The sequence below is a fragment of the Athene cunicularia genome (genome assembly GCF_003259725.1).
Source record: "Athene cunicularia isolate RWA chromosome 26 unlocalized genomic scaffold, athCun1 chr26_part2, whole genome shotgun sequence".
Classification (NCBI taxonomy): Eukaryota; Metazoa; Chordata; class Aves; order Strigiformes; family Strigidae; genus Athene; species Athene cunicularia.
In genome coordinates, this window is record NW_020799137.1 from 1,226,772 (window position 1) to 1,243,584 (window position 16,813).

Here is a 16,813-nt window from a genome sequence, read left to right on the forward strand (position 1 = left end):
CGGCGGCCCGACAGCCCCTTCCCTTCGCCTGCCGCCGAGCGAGGCTTCCCCCGCGCCCCCACAGAGGCTCCCGCAGCCGGGGGAGGGGGGACACGGGCTCGCTCTGCCCTCGCCTCCTCAGCCCCGGAGCGAGGGGGGACGAGGATTTCAGACGCTTCCCCTGCTGCTGGCGGAGGGGGAGGGCAGAGCGGTACCTGCGGCACCAGCAGTGGGATGTTTATAAACAAAGCGATGACAGAAAGCTTTGATCTGAGCCTCCTCCTGCATATTTAGCGTGTGTCTGAAGCAGAGACCTACTTTGGAGGGGAGCGTGGTAGCATATTCCAGTCGAGCAGCTTGATGTACCGAGTTCTCACAGGGATATTAAGTAGCTTAATTAGCAAAATAAAGCGTTGGGCTGGCAGAGCCTCGAGCCTGACTAGGTGGCCAATTTATTAGTTTTTGGAAAACTTTGTGCTTGGGGTCTGCTGAAGCAGCAGCAGTTCTACGAAAATTTCCCGGGAGGGCGGGGGGGCGGTTTTTGCAAGGTCAGAAGCGTCTCGTCAGCTTCTGTGTTTGTGTTCTATCCGAGTTGCCTTGAAACTCCCCAAACTGCTCTTTGACAGCCTTTGCAGAGACCAGAGTGCCTGCATCTCAGATAAGCAACGTAGATTCTATTAATATTCATCTAAATGTACTGAAGATCATACAAAAGTGATCGCAGAAGTTAGCTTCAGCATGGTAAAGCCTTGCCTGTCTAGAAACATGTGCTGTGTTTCATCTGTAGCTTTTGCTGTCGTTGTGTAAATGAACAGGAATGTAAGGGAGCATGTGAAATTGCTACCCTTTAATATTGGGAAACCTGTTGCTATCTAAGACTGATTGAGAATTTAGCAGGGCATGTGAAAGCGTCCCAGATTGTTGCATCTGGTCAGTGAAATGAATCTGATTTGAATCTGGGCCAGCCTCAGGAAGAAAATTTTCTAAACTCGAGATCTTGTAGATTAAGCATGTAGTGTAGCGACGGGACCAGGAAAAGAAGCACAGTCCAGGAATAACATCTGGAAATAATGTGTTTGTAAAGAATAATGCTTTAATAGCACAAATAGCAGGACAGTAATTGAGTTGATTAGGCTTTTGTCTGTGCTGGGCTGGTATTATTGAACTGAAGCATTTGGGACATTTAAAAGCTCGGTTCACAGGCTCGCTTGCTTATGGCTGTCGGTGAACAGCGGGCAGTGATACTTATTCATTTTGTTCTGGAGTTCCAGAAATAAGTTACGAAGCAAAGAGCACAGGCGCTTACAGACCATCAGGTTGAATTAAGACTTCAGCTGGCAAAGCAGTGAACTTTGTAATAACTCAGCTTTTTTTTTTTTTTTTTAATAGGAATAGCAAATAAGTTACACTGCTGAAATAATCTCCAATAGAACATGCATACATTTATTATCTGATAAATAATTGTATGGACACTAGTAAGAGCCAGTTACTGAAAAACTGGTTATTGAAAGCATTTTGACAAGCAAGAAGGCTGAACCTAGGGTGGAGTGAAGTATGGTAGAGTTGGGATGACTTCCTGGGGGCTTTCCACCCAGGATTGATTGTGATCTCTTCAGAAGTATCCGGGTATCTTGCTGATGTACGTAATGTGATGCTTGGCCAAAAGCATAACGGGAAATGCATTACCCTCATCAGACAATGGGTGATTATTTCTGCAAGGTCAAACTTCTTGAATATATGACAGGCCATATATTGACAAGCAGGGTGCAGATATAATTATATGTAAAGAATTGTGTCTTAGGAGCTAAGTGTTGGGTAACATTGAGCAGTAACACCTGGGGCTTGTTACTTGGAAGAGCTTTTAGGTGAGTAGTCAAGCAGATGCTAGCTGTACAAGCAAGTCTCTTACATGAAATGTTTCCTCAGAAACTTTACAGGAAGGGAGGCTGACCTTACTTTGAATTTAATAAAAGCTTTGTTCCAATATCCTGCTGATGTATTAGCATTTTGTCATCTGTATATCTCGGACAACACCGAAGAGTGTTGAGTGCTGATATGTTCTTGCACACCCAAATGGAACAAATACTGATTTGTCAGAGTTTCATTGTACGTCTTGAATCTATAAATCTGTATCAGGTGAAAGTGTTTATTATTGTGGTTGAAGAGGTTGTTCTGATGATCACCATGTCCAAAATATGTTTGTTTTCATATTACTTGGGAAATGGGACTGTCTATGATAAAGTGTTAGGTGAGGCCCAGTTAGGTTGAGTGTCAAGTGCTGGTTGACAAATGAAATGAAGGTAGTACATGTGAGGGGTTTTTAAATAACTTCTCTTAGTATTAGTCACATAACATTGTGAGTGTAGGGCAGATAGTAGTGACTGTCTGCTCTTGTTTAATACTTGTAAAACCAAACGGCCATGCAGTGAGGTAGGAAATCCTACACATTGAAAAGAGTTTGCTTTGCTGAAGATTGGGTAAATTTTTTTTTTTTCTTTGGCTAAATAATACTAAGCTGGATTTGCTCTGTCCAAGCAAATGTCTTTTTAGGTAATGGAAAGTTTAACAAAGTCAGTTGACTTACTTTATCAGAGCCGACATCTGCTTCAACAAAACCTAAGACCCATCTTACAGATTTGGTTAGTTTGTTTGAAGTGGCCCCAAATGTTGCATGGCATTCAACAAAGGTAAAGTTACACTTTCTTTAGTATCTGGGCCACTATGACTAAGAGCCATTGTGTACTTGCTGGGTGAGAAGCTGTCTTTGCTATTTATATCTATGAAGCTGTATTTTGAAAGTAACCTTTTAAAAGACAAGTGGTGTTTCTGAGCCTCCAGCTTGTGTCGTCCTCCTCTTTGAAGGGATCAGGTGCAGCATAAAGCTACACCACAGGCTAGGGTCTGCATCTGTATCGTGGCTTCACGTATACACATATCTTTACCTCAATTCCTGCAAATTGCTTCTGGATGAACATCAACCCCATATTTTCAGTGATTAACTAAATTAATTGAATATAGTATATTTTTGGCAATGGTCTTGTGTCTAATGCAGAATGAAAAGGGAGATACTAGCTAAATGTGAGTGAACATTTAGAAATCATCAAGAAAATGACTACTAGTAGGTGAACCAAACTATCGGTCGCAGCTGAACTTCTGTGTTTGCAGATGGTGAGAAGTGGGCATGAAATGCTTTCTCTTCCTCCTGAGCGACAGATGGAACCAAAGAGTGAACTTTTATGAAAATTGAGTCTTAAGGGAAAAAAATTCTGACACTTCTAGTTGGGAAGGCATTTCCAAATGTAATAGGCAATGCTTGTTTGTCTTTAATAACGGACTGGTTCATGAACAACGACAACAGAAAACATTGATGATCCTTTGTCTGCCCTTTGATTTACCTGCTATTTCCCTTCTTCCTGTTCTATGGAGAAGTGAGTTGCTCATGAAATAACTCCTGAGTTTGTCATTTACATTAATCTTAAAGTAGCTTGGCACTTGCTTTTTTTTTTTTATTTTCAGGTGCTGGGCACCTGTGGTGGTTCAGAAGCTGCTTCATGAGGAGTCAGGTACTTTGCACAGTGGAAGCTGTGACCTCTTTGGCAGTCCCAGTTTAAATTATTCCTGCTTCTGAGCAGTAAAACTGCAGACATGCTGTAGTTGCTCTTCAGAGCTTTATAAAGCAGCATCCATGTCAAACTAAGGCTGGTCAGTTTTTGGTTGCTGCTCAGCAAATTTGGCCCTTTACTCACTTCCAAATGTTGTGTGCAGTCCTAGCAAAGCAGAAGGCAGCAGAATTTTTGGACAGTCCAAAAACCAAAGCCAGGACTAACACATTATAAACCACCCTCCCTAACCGCAGCAGCCTGGAGACTGTTGGAAGAACCATCAAGGTGCTAACACCAGAACAAAATCTAGGAGACTGAGGGGAGGAAAGAGGAATCCAATGTGAATTGGTGTTTTTTCTAGCTAGGACATGACTGCTAGAGTGCACGGAACAAAGGGTTGGAACTGCAGTAGTGGCTGAAGCAGCCCTAGTTTGTTCTACAGGATAACTGAGATAGGTCCGACAGTCGTTACCCACACAGAGTATTCTCATATGGTATCAGCTACTAGAAGTTTCTTAATCACCAAAAGGTAAAAGCTAGTTTGGGTCTTGAAATGGGAGTATCCAACACAGTGTACAGTAACATGAAATATCTTGAATGAAGTATGCAGGTACGCCATGCACATGTGTTTGGGACATCACAGCTGTACTTTAAGGTAGTTTAGCTTCTGACCTTTTAATGGGTGATGATAGTGTCATACATCAGGCTGCATTTTTTTAAGATTGGGTGGCTGCATTGTCTAAAAATACATTAATCCTAGGAAGAGAAGGTTATCTAGGGAGAGTCATATACCTTTTCCACCGCACTCTGTGAAGTTTCTTTCCAAAGGTATGCTTCTGCCAGTGAAAATAGAAGTAGCAAGATGTTTGCACTGTATTTAACGCTGCTCATCAAACTGAAATATGACACTGTTAAAAATAGGGTTTATCACTAGGGTAAGTGAAATATTTTTTTTGTTTCACTTATAAATGGAGATAAAATAGTATATACTCAATAAGGTGAGAAAGCATGGAAGCTACCTACAATACACTAGGAATTTATTGGACAAAGCTAGTTAAAATCTGAAGTGCGGTTTTGCCAACCTAATGCTTTTATTTTCTTGCTTTTGTCTTACTTGGTCCCTTTTTTGGCTTGATGTTTTGTCCCTGTGGGTTAGTTCAATTGTCTGTCCCTTGCATCTCTATTACAAAACAGTCTCCTAAGTGGGCAGAATTAACTCTAGACTAAACAAACTAACCTTGAACTGAAATGAGTTAGAGCCTTGGAGAAGCGCTGCTCCTTGCAGCAGTTGGAGGAAGTCTTCATTTGTTCTGGTGAGGGGCAGTTTCTCCACTGGTTAGTTTGGCCTCTGGAAACTGAAGCCAACCACAGCATTCCCTCAGCTACTGGATGCTGGAAGGAAACCTAGTCTGTTTTAGTAAGTAGATGAATATTTGTGATTGGAAATGTGCATCTTCATCGTTTCCTTCCTCAGCCTCTCTTTATCTAGTAATTAGAGGAGTTGAGCTCTGTTGCTCCCCATAAACAAGCAAGTGAACTGATGGGATTTTCAGCTACAGCTTTCTGTATGGCAGCAGCCAGAAGTGATGACCCTGGTCCTTAGTGCTGTCTGTGGAAAAGTTCTCATCTCTGCAGCAGTGCTGCTGTGCAGTCCAGAGCTCTGGCCCCACCTGGAAACCTCCTTTGGGGAGCGAAGGTGTTTTAGGGAAACCTTGTTACACTTAATATATGTTGAAAGCTCTCTGACCTTTGCAAATAAAATTCTCAGGCCTGCATTAGAGATGGAGACAAGTCTTTCATGCTGCATACTTGTCTGAATCAACATTGTTTGATAAGATTGAAAGCCAGCTCAGCAAAAAATGCAGGAGTGAGCAATGAATGCAGTGCCTGGAACAGTCGCTCTTCCGGAGCGGTGTCTTGCAGCTCCTGTTGGCATGGCTGAAACCTGCTGAAGCATTAAAGGCAACGTTTGTGAGCACAACTCTCTCAGCTGTAACCTAGATGAAACTACCATCACCCTGGTATTATTTTTGCAACTTATAATGCCTCTTGCTTATTTTAACAGTGTGTGGTAGGGGCTGGGAGCTGTTTCTATTACAGACAGGTTTAGAGACTCAGAATTCAGATTAGGTACTATGGGGCTTGTGAGACATCTTAAGTGCTGTGTGTTGTAATATACTGAGATAATAACTGACTAATACTAAAATATAAGACTTTTGAGTTGGTATGCTAGGTCTCAATTGAGGATTATTATATACCATAAGTCAAAAAGGCCTGTCACACTGTGCATATTAGAACAGTCTTTTTAAGGAGGTTTGGAAAGGGGAGTATTATGTAAGTGGTTGTATAAATTGAGATTTTTTTTTTTTTTAAATTTCTACCTTTTGAATACAAATGAGGACAGAGGGAGCATTAAGTACTCTGAAATGTCTGCTCTGCTTTTTTTAAAAATGGTATTTGTGCACAGGGAAAAATGAACGAAAACCCCTGACCCTGTCAGGGGAATAGCAGCCCCCACCTTCCAGTTGCAAGCTCTCTAAATGAGTGAACTGTTTGACCTAGTGATAATGGTATGGCCCCAGTGTGGTGAAGGTGCCCAGTATAAATCCTGGGATCTGAGTCTGCAGTTTATTTTCAGCTGTCCTTCTGAAGGGAAGTGCAACAGCTGTCCCTGCAATCTCCTTTATTGGGCTGCAGCAAACTGATCTGCATGGGCATGAAAGGTGCAGCTCACAGGAGGTGGTGTTCAGTATACCTTAGCAGGAAAATTTCAGTTTATAAGAATTTTGAGGGAACACTTTGGGGGGGATTTAGGTGCTTATTTTTATGGGGCTCACTTCAGCAGGAATGGATTTAAGAACAACTTTGTGTTGAGTGTAATCCATACAGGCCTGTGCAGAGAAACATTTCAAGCTGCTGTCAACCTGAAAATGGAGGGTGATGTGATCTGCCTGCTCTGGTGGAGCTTTTCAAAGCATGACTGTGTGGTGGAGCTCCAACCTGCACAGCTTTATAGGTGCCAAATTTTAGTTCCTTCACTCCAGAGATGCATCTCTTTCTGTGGTGGAACAGGACTGTTCTTAAATACTTAATTCTTAAAACAAGTTTTCCAGTGGAAATTTGCTTTTCTAGATTCCCAGGCTAGTGAGAATGATATCCTGTACTGCTGACAGCTGAATCCTGAGAGTCAGGCCTCTTTTTTTTCCTCATCAAGCTGGTGACAATCATGAACATCAAAATTCTTGATTTAGACGCCTACGCAGTTTCTCATGACAGCGTTCATTCGTAATAATTACAATGTACAGTACTTACAAATGACTAGTATTTTAGAAAATCAATCTGTGTGCACTCTTGTTAAATATTTTCATGTTAAATTTTTGAAAGATCCATCTCCTTCCAGCTTTAAGCGCTCAGCTTAAATATAGTCTTTGTTCATCTGAAAATAACTGAAAATCCACTCTTTAAGAGTAAATTATGTGAATTTTTTTAATGCTGCTTTTTTCTTAATAGCTTGTTTCCTGTAGCTGAAAAAAAAATAAATAGAAGAGTCTTAACTTCTAAGTCTCACTAGCAATGTTTCCATAATACAATAAGCTGACCTTGCGGAGGGACGCAAGCGCTTTCAGCATTGCTTTTCCAGCATTCAGCCTTGCTCGTAAATCTTCGTGAAATGTACAGAATGCAGAACGACCACCTGCCATTAGCCTTTTATGTGTCACTGCCTTTTCAGGGTAAAACTAAACCTGGCCCCTCTCTGATACTCTGAGCCAGAGCATTGATTTGCCACAGTGATTGCTCACCATCCATTTCTGGAATCTGTCTGAAGCCACCTCCTATTTATAATTTGTCATTCCTCACTGTCTTAGACACTTAATGTGGCTTTGTTACAAAGCTTATGCTTTTTTACATCTGAAATCATGTGATACCTAACAACTTGTAATAGTAGGTCTTGTCTAAGTCCAACTGCTGGTTTAGCAAGAGGTGACTCTAATAATGGTTTAGTGAACTGATGAAACTTTGTGTGTGGGCTCTGCTGGCCTAACCTGGCTTAGGTCTGTTTAGTTTGGACCTGTAAATATAATATCCTAACCCAAACGGACGTACACCAGCTTGAAGCTGGTAGGGCCCGCACACAGAGCTGCACTAAATGAACCATACTGGGTTTTGTGCTTGAATTGATGCATCCTGGAGTACTGCTGCAGTGGGTTTGTCCTGAAGTTAAGTGTGAAGCAGGGTTTCTCTTCCTGTTCCAGGACTTGAATTCATATGAAAAGCCAGCCTTACCCAAACCAATTACTAATTATGGATTGGTCTTGAGTGACAACTTGATACTTCGTGTGAGACATGTTAATAGGGATTTCTTCTTTGGAAGATTGCTGGGGCAGGTGAACTCTGACCCAGCAGGCTGTGAGTAATGGGGCTTGCTTTAGTTGTTTTGGTATAGCCAGGGCACTGGTCTGAGTTACATCATCAACAGAGACCCTGCCTCTGCCAACAGAAATCATCAGAATATTTACCTTAAACACTGTTGTGGTTTTGGAGAGTGAAATGTTTTATATTTTTATCTAACAAGCCATTTTTCTACCACATTTGCTCTCGTCTCTGTAAGTGAGATGACGTGCTCTCCAGTGCAGACAAGTTTGGTGTTTTTGTGGATAACAACCACATCTGAGCTAACTGGTTGCATTAGCACAGCCTACACCTGTCCAGGAAGAACTGCCTATCCTGAGCCTGGGTAGGAGTTTAACTGCATCTGCGACAGTCATACAAACACTACAAACTTGCCAAGTGTCTGATTTAATTTTTTTGAAGTTATGTGATCATGCCAGCAGAAGTTCCTGTGCTAGCAAGCCACGTGCCCTTGCTTGAGTCTGTTAATCAACATCACAAGTGATGTTCATACTGTTGGTATCATCTACATGTTGCATTAATATAACCCTTTCAGTTACCGAAAATTATTACACTGGTAAAGATGCTTTCAAAGCAAAATGTACATGCAAAATGCCACATCCTAGGCTATTACCACAAGGTCTTCCTTTTTTGATACGAGGTGGTTTTTAAGCAACCTGCAGCAAGTATTTCAAGCAGAATTATGAATACTGAGCTGAAATAGTGCTCTCTAGAGAAGGCTAGAAAGTGCTGCTGACTTACTTCTGAAGTAGGTAGCATATAGGTTAAACCTTCAAAGCTGGTTTCATCACTTGGTGTTGGCTTTAAGTTCTTGTCTTGCTTCATTCTGCTTCACTATGTTTTTAGGAAGCCGACTGAACCATGCCAGGTTCCAGCCAGCTCAATTTACTGTGTGCTGGGATTCCTTTCAGTCTTATTAGCTTTTAGGAGAATCTGCATACCATGGACAAGCTTTAAAAGGTAGGAATTGTGTTCAAAATTACTGTTTCAAAGACTTTTGAGAAGCAGAAAGTCAATGTTGTGTGTCAGTCTTTTCCAGACTGTTACATTGATAGTCCATAAAAGTAGTTATCTTGACTGCCTCTCACCTGTCTGCTCTGTGTCCCCGAGAACCTGGTAGGTCTTTTTCTGCAGTGTTGTTTTACAGCCAGTTGCCCCAGTCTGTGTTGTTGCAAGGAGTTATTCAGTCCTAGGGCCAGGGCCTTCCTTGTGCCTTGGTTGACCTTCACAAGCTCCCTGTCAGGCCACTTCTCCAGCCTGTAGGGTCCCTCTAAGAAGGATCTCCTGTCCCAGCCACACCAACCAGTTTGATACCATCTGCAAAGTTGTTGAGAGTGCTCTCTGTCCCGTAACTGGTGTTAATCAGGTTTGTTAACAAAGACATGGTATTATATTGGCCCCAGTATCAACTCTGAGGGATGGCACTGGTAATCAGCTGCCAGCTGGACTTTGTACAGCTGATCACCTTTTGAGCCAGACCTTCTAGACAGTTTTCCATCACCTTATTGTCTGCTTCTGTAGTCCAGCTCTCACCAATCTGCCTGTTAAGAATACTGTCAGAGATGGTGTCAAAGGTGTACCACGCTCACCCTCCCATCATCCACCCAGCCTGCTTCTCATTGTAGAGGGCAATCAAGTTAGGCAGGATTTGTCACTGGTAAATCCATGCTGGCTGTTCCCAGTCACCACCACCTCCTGCACGTGGCTGGAAATAGCTATTGGGAAGATTTACTAGGACTAAATTGGGACTGACAGGCCCGTAGTTCCCTGGATCCTTCTTACATGATGGGTGGTGTTTGCATATCATCAGGATCCTCCCTTTGTCACCATGACCTTTGAAAGATGGCAGTGACTTTGCAGTGACATCAGCCAGCTTCGTCCTCAGCTGAGTCTGCATCCTGCCTGGCCCCTAAAGTCATCCATGGACATTTCTTCCTCTTTATTCCTGGGCTGGGGCTCTGGTGCTGTGCAGTGTAGCTAACAGGACCAGTCTGCTTTTCCTGGGAACTGTCCTTAGTCCGTTCCTTCTATCATGTGTGCCTGTCTTGTCGTACCAGCCTCCTCAGCTTCTGTAGTTGTGGGCCTGCGTGAAACTCCAGTCTCACTTGCCTGTAGCTCTTTTCAGTGACTGTCAGACACTCCTGTGTACAGCAAACTAAACGTTTCTAGGGGGCTTTCCTCGGTGTTTTCCTGATTTCCTTATTTCCCTGGGTTTTTTTGTTGTTGTTTTTTTTTTTTTTCTTCTAAAAAATTTAAGTTTTAAGGTGAGGTTCCTGCCGGGAGGGAAATAGGAGGGGTTCTTTCTAGTTGACTTGTCTCTTAACTCCTTCAGAGTTCAGTCTTGCCGGAACATAGCTAGTGAGCAATTGGTGTTGTCTCATACCTGTGATGCCTTCCCTACATTTTGGTGCAAACTTGCACGATGACTTAACCAATGATTCAAAACGGCTTATCTGTCAGCACCAGTTCAGTTTTAAGGCATGTCATGACCTCTTTTCTTCAGGAGTAGTCACGCAATAAGAAGTACTGCCATGTATATCTCCTAAAGGAGATGATAACTGGGGATTTCTGTTTCTTGCTACCACTTTGGTAAATGTTTCTTAACCATCTTGGGGTACAGACATCGGTGGCTCTTAAGGCTAAGAGTATTCTCTTATCTTTCTTGGCTGCCTTAATTTTATGAATGGACGTAGTAATTGTCTTCCAGTTGCTGAAGAACGCTTCTTGCTGCTCCCGTGTACAGAATGGCTGACACTGTAGGAAATGCTGTCAAACAAGCTGGACCCTCATTTTTGGCTTGAGTTCACTTTAGTGGAGCCCTCTTCACTTTCAGTCCAGCTACTGGTTTAATCGCTACTGCGCTTCAGATATTATAATAACTGTTGCTCAGTGCCATCTGAGCATGGAAAGGGGTGCAGGAGGCACTAAGGTTGGACTCCGGAGGGGGGTGAGTAGCTGTAGCTGTTGTAAACAGCCAGTGAGTGATGGCTGTGTGGTTTCTGTGGATCGACTGCAAGAATGAGCAGCTATAAATCAGCAGGGCTTAGTTTGTGTCCTTGCAAAAAGCATGTCTTGGGGTCCAGCTCTGCTTAACCTTAGCACCCACACAGACTTGTGACTAGTCAGACAGGACTTTGGGGCCCTGTATGATCAGCCTGTGCCTGGCAGAAGGATGCTATCCTGGGGAGCTGGGTTTAAGAAGCAGCTTTGAGTGCCAAACCTTTGTGCAGGCAAAGCAACTGCTCCTGCCAGCAGGTGAGGAAACCTGGCTGGTAGGTAGGACTAAGCAGCTCCTGAGGTTTGTAGACCAGCCTTTCTGCAAGCAGGGCAGTGAGGGCAAAGCAAGTTTTGGCAGCTTAAGTCCCTCTCTTGGACTAAGCTGAATAGCCTCTGGCTAGAAGGAGAAGGAACTGGTGAGGCAAATAACACTGTTCAACGGCTTCTTACTCTGTATTCCTTTTGATAGCCCTGGGTGGGATCTGACTGCTGTTTGGTTGCTGTTCCTGGGCAGTTCCACCATGTTGGCTGCTCCTGTATCCCCTGGGTGTGTGTGCCATGCCGGGGCGGCCCAGATGCTGGACCAAACCCACTCCAGGGGTTTGGACTGCCCCAGAGCTATTGAGCTTGTCTCCAGTCCACGTGTCACCAACCCACTGCCATTTGCTTCCCAGACCCTCTGTCACTTAGTTTCAGTCTGATTAATTTTTGGGGGAAGCTGAAAGGCAGTGAGCCCCCTGCGGCTCCTCAGAGTCTGTACTTTTGATCCAGGTACCATCCTCAGTGTGAGGTGAGCTGCACCTCAGATACTGGGTGTGTTAGCCAGCTGTGCAAAGGCTCAGGCCATGAGCCTCCAACTTCCAGGTGGGATTATCTGCACCTCTCCTCCTGGAGTTTGCATCCCTTCCCTGTTCACACACATCTTCCTCAGTCTTTCCTTGTATACTTGGAACTGGAAAGTGGAATATATTTGGAGAGTTGGGTGCATAAGGGTGAGTGTATTTGCTGCAGACAAATAGAAGTTGGGAAAACTTCTGCATATTCTATCTATGGAACAGGGGGACTTTTAATAAAGAAAATTGAAAAGTGATGATTTAGTGGAATTTAAATCCTAATTATTTCAAAATTGAAAGAAAGATACATTGTTCATTGTGACATATCTTCTTTTATGGGGTGGCCTGTGTGCTTTCTCCTCTCAATCATAAATCACTGTAATAGATATATGCTGTATTCAGGGAGCACACAGTACCATGTTTTTTTTTCTGGGGAGTATTGGGAGACTCTGAGTCTTGGATACAACTCAACTGAATAGTTTCAGATGACAAATCTGTCCCAGTTTTGCCATTGTGGGCTGAACAGTTTTGTATTCCTTCTCAGCAATGCTGTGTCTGCATGCCTTCAGTCCTTCCTGTACAAAGATCTCTAAAAATAAAAATTCAGCTTTCTGAGCTTTACCAAACTGCAATATTGACAAAAGAGGTTCCAGAGGTGCTCAGACAAATTAAAAGTGTTGGGTCCTCAGCATCGGTTGGTATTTGTTCAGGAGGAACTGGCATATGAAGTCACTAGGCTATTATCTGTTGTGTATAACATATCACTTAAACCAAACCAACTACTAGAGGACTATCCCTGCAGCAGGACCATGTCCTTGTCCAGGGAAGTGACAATTCTCCATGTGATGCAAGTTTGCAAAAAAGGACTCCAAGAAGATCCTGGGAAATGATAACCCCAAAAGAGTCAACAAGCATATGGAGAGTAGAAATCTGGTTGAGGTGGTGTGTTTGGATTTCCAAAACGCTTTTGACAAGGTCTCTCTGTGGAAGCCTTAAGAAACAAAGCTGTTGTGAATTAGAGAGAGATCTTATCATAGATTAATTACTGTCTGAAAGAAAACAAAGTGTAGGAATAAAAAATTAGTTTACAGGAGGAAGGGGAACTATCCTGTGCATCTCTCCCAGAGTCTGCGCTGTTCTGCATGCCCTTAATGTGAAATGGAAATGGGAATAAAGAGTGGGGTAACAGTTTGTGGATGTGCTGCATATTCAGGATAATAAAATGAAAGTTGGCAGTGAAGAGTTTCACAATACTGGCTGATTTGTTGATAAAATGGCTGGCAAAATTTGGTCAGTAAATGGGAAGTAATGTTTATAGGAAAACAGTGGATTCCAGTCCAGCTGTTACAGGCTGGAAAAGGTTTTCTGGGGATTTAATGTGATAGCATGGAAGTACTGCAGTGGGTAAAAAAGAACATCAAACATTAGGAATTATTAAGAAAGGAATAAATAGAGTAGAAGTCATAAAGCCAACATAAGTTCATGTTGTGCCCATCTGTAGATTAGTATGTGCGGTCCTCTTTCTGCCATCTCAAAAAAACCTGTAGTCAGTAGAAAGATACAGGAAATATCAGCAAGGTGACCAATGTCATGGAGTGGTTTCTACACAAGGAAAGATCAAAACTGTCCACATTTTTCTGACTGGTGGAAAGCCACAAGCACAGATATGGTAGAGGTATCCAAAATTAATGTTAGATGTGATTAAGAACGTTTACTTTTTCCCACAAGGAAGAATTAAAGGACATCAGAATTTTAAAACAAATATTTTTTCATCCGGTGTAAAATTCAGCCGTGGAACTAATTGCTTTAGGATATAGTTCATGCTAAAAGCTTATATATGTTCAGAAACTGCTTGATAGGTATGAATTCTAACTCTGTAAGTTAAGCTACAGATTGTCAGGCTCTAGGATGGTGTGGCAGAGAAATTCTCTTTATGATATAAAGAATAATTAAGGCGTTATTTAGTACAGATTGGAGTCAAAAAGAGAAAATAAGACAAGAAAGAATTAATAAGGCCAAATACCTTCTCAAATGCTAAAGCAGTAGTTTTAAAATTAAAATCCAGCAATTTTTAGAAGGCTAAGTAATACTGGATTGCATAAATGGTGGGAAATTATACTTTATATTTAATAAGGCAATTTTATTGAATTGCTGCAGTGACATGATTATATTTCATAGTGTCCTCTAAACTAGAAGAAAGAATATGTATATGTATGGGATATCACATTGCTAATCCATAAGTTTTTGAGCTTTTTTTCTACTCCTGGCTTGTAGTAGCCTGAATTAATATATCTGACTGAACACAGTATCTAGCTATTCTTGCAAAGGATGGATTTCATCTTTACTTCATGGTTTGCAGTAGCTTTTATTTTCTTTCTTGGATGACTGACAAGCAGAATTTGACCTTTGCAGCCCTAAATGGTTTGTCTTTTAAATTGATATCACTTGAGTTATTCTGAACAAGCATTCCCTCACGCTGAAAAAGATAAGTGGTAAATTTGTCCGTCTCTTGATGAGAGACTTCAGGACCATGCCAACCTGTATGCCCACAGAGCCAAGGTTTAAACTTCAGAGCATATTGCGTGAGTTATTTTTGATCCCTTATTAATAGCTGCTATAGAAGGAGCCCTGTGCTTATGGCCAAATATTGTCTTATAGCTATTTCAAGTACTGGCTTGTTTTCAGTCTACAGCTTAGTTGGTCCACAAAATCCATTCTTTTCCATTTAGTTTAGGTGCTGTTAAGCTTTAAGAAAATTGTTCAACGTTGCAGAAGGTGGACAAGGAACAAAGAATTGATTGTAGTCATTGGGAGGGAATCCATGTGCTGACATTATGCCCAGCTTCCTGCAAATTGTGCTAGTGACTTAAAAATTCAAGCTCTGTCCAAAACAAGAACTGCTGCATTAGGGGAAAATAAGACATTTTAATGTGATCTGATTCCAGGGTTATCTTCTAAAATACAGTGTTGTGGTGGTGAAACCCTCAGAATCTTGGAGAATCAGGGACACCGTTTTTCCCAAAGCTACCAGCTTTTTCTCTCTTTTTTTTTTTTCTTTTTTTTTTTTAAATTTATTTGTTGCTATGGCCTGGTCTCAATTACTCTAACCACTCACCCATTCTCCAGCCTAAGCTGCTTTCCTGATCCTTTGGCTTCTTTGAGCAGTGCTTTGATAGTTCTCCTTCTGTTGTATGATGCTGAAAGCTGCATCTCTTCCTCTACCATTTGTTTGGCTTTTTGTCACTTGCTCTTTCTCAGACCTGTCTGAGAAGGGCCACTCTGTGCTGCTCAGTGGGGAGGGCAGTCTGCTGCAGTTGTAGTTACGGATGTGCGGCTCAGAGGTCATGGACCAGTCCTCTGCACTAAGGTGTATCAGAGCTTTTTCCAAAAGGCAGTTAACTAATTCATGCCTAAACATCTTCACAAAGAGCTCGTCTGCACCTTCCCTGGAAGCTTGCACCAGCTCCTGGCAAGCTGAGCAGTTAAGAAGCATTCTCAGTGTTTAACCCGATTCCGTTCTTCTAAATGAAACTGAATTTGTTTTCCCCTGGTTACTTTCTCTTTCATAACAGCCTTCCTACTACTGGAAGACTCTGTTCTCCTCAAACTTTTTTTTTTTTTCTTTTACTTAAATACAGTAAAGCTGTTTTTACTTAACATTTCCAACTAGTTGATGTCTTCTAAACTTGCAGTGAGCCTTGTTGCTCTCCTCTGGGCTTCTTAGGAGTATGTTGCTTTCAAATTGAATGTGATACTTAAGTGGAGATCTCTCCAGCCCAGGAATAATTTTCTTCAAAAGTTGTCTGTAATATATTCCAGAATGAGATTTGCTTTCTCCTTCAGCAGCACCCCACCCCATTCAGCCAATTACCCAAGTGGGGATGGAGATGAGGGGATGGTAAAGCAAAATTAGAAGTAATGGTATAAATCATTAATGCCATAACAATATATTTAGTAAATGTTGCTTTGAAAGGTTAAGACCCAAGCAAGCAGCACGCTCCCTGCAGCGGGGGAGCTGTCGGAGCCAGCGTGGTGTGTTGACTGTAGAGACTGAGACCTGGCGGGAGCGGAGTTGTCCTCACATGGATGAGCCCTGTGGCACAGTGGTGTCTTGAGAAGGTATCTAGTGAGTGATCTGTTCTGATGCTGTGTCCTTTTTGTCCTTGTTTTGCTTTTAGATGCCTCCCAACTAAATGTAGGACTTTTCCCACTTTGCTTTGTTGTAAGAACGTTTGTCAGGAATGCTGCATTTGGGTTCTGTTCCCTGGAGCCCTCTACCTTCTCCGCTTTGGTTTCATCTCACACCGGTAAAACGTGATCTCTGTTTCTACGTTTTTGTGGAATGGGAGGAACAGAGCTGGGCCTTGTTAGTCTGTGCTGATGAGACTTTCAGACGAGTGTTTACACAGGCTCAAGGTTTTGCAGTCTGTGCTGAATCCTGTGCTTTTCTACAGACCGAGTCCCTGCTGGTACAGCTGCAGTGGGTCGAGGTTACAGCAGAGCATGGAGCCAATGGAGAGAGAGTATCCTGTTTTTTGCAACTTGTTCTCTTTTTATCTTTCTGAATTCTTCTTTAGCCAGGTTTGTTGTGTTTTTGGTGTTTTGTTTCTTTTTTTCCCCAAAGCATTGTTTGTTTCTGTGGTGCCCTACAAATAGTATAAACTGTGTTTGTGATTCCACAGAAATCCGTAAGAAGTGCCTTTGGAAAATAGGGACATTTGTTGTTGGGTTTTTTTTTCTCCATTTTTTTAAATTAAACTTTTTCTAATTCACACCTACTACATCTTCTTTTAGTTGTGGAGACTAGAAATTCTTACCATACTGAAAATCTAGTGCACCATTTCATAGGAGCCTAATGATATTTTCTGTTTTGTTTTGTTGCATTTCAAATAATTTTTAGAATTTGCTTTGATTTCTGAGCTTGGAGCTGGTATTTTCCGACAGCTATTTGCTATAATCCTCATAGCTTTTTCCTGAATGGCAGTAATAAGC

General features: G+C 42.1%; 1 protein-coding gene across 1 annotated transcript in view; it reads left to right on the forward strand.

Annotated features, from left to right (window-relative positions):
- Positions 1-5,581: 5,581 nt before the first annotated feature.
- The window catches only part of PPP1R12B (protein phosphatase 1 regulatory subunit 12B), a 119,362-nt gene continuing 108,130 nt past the window's right edge, over positions 5,582-16,813 (forward strand). The window contains exon 1 of the mRNA XM_026864399.1: positions 5,582-5,602. The gene's annotated coding sequence lies outside the window, so the exon portion shown is untranslated. The remainder of the gene's footprint in view (positions 5,603-16,813) is intronic.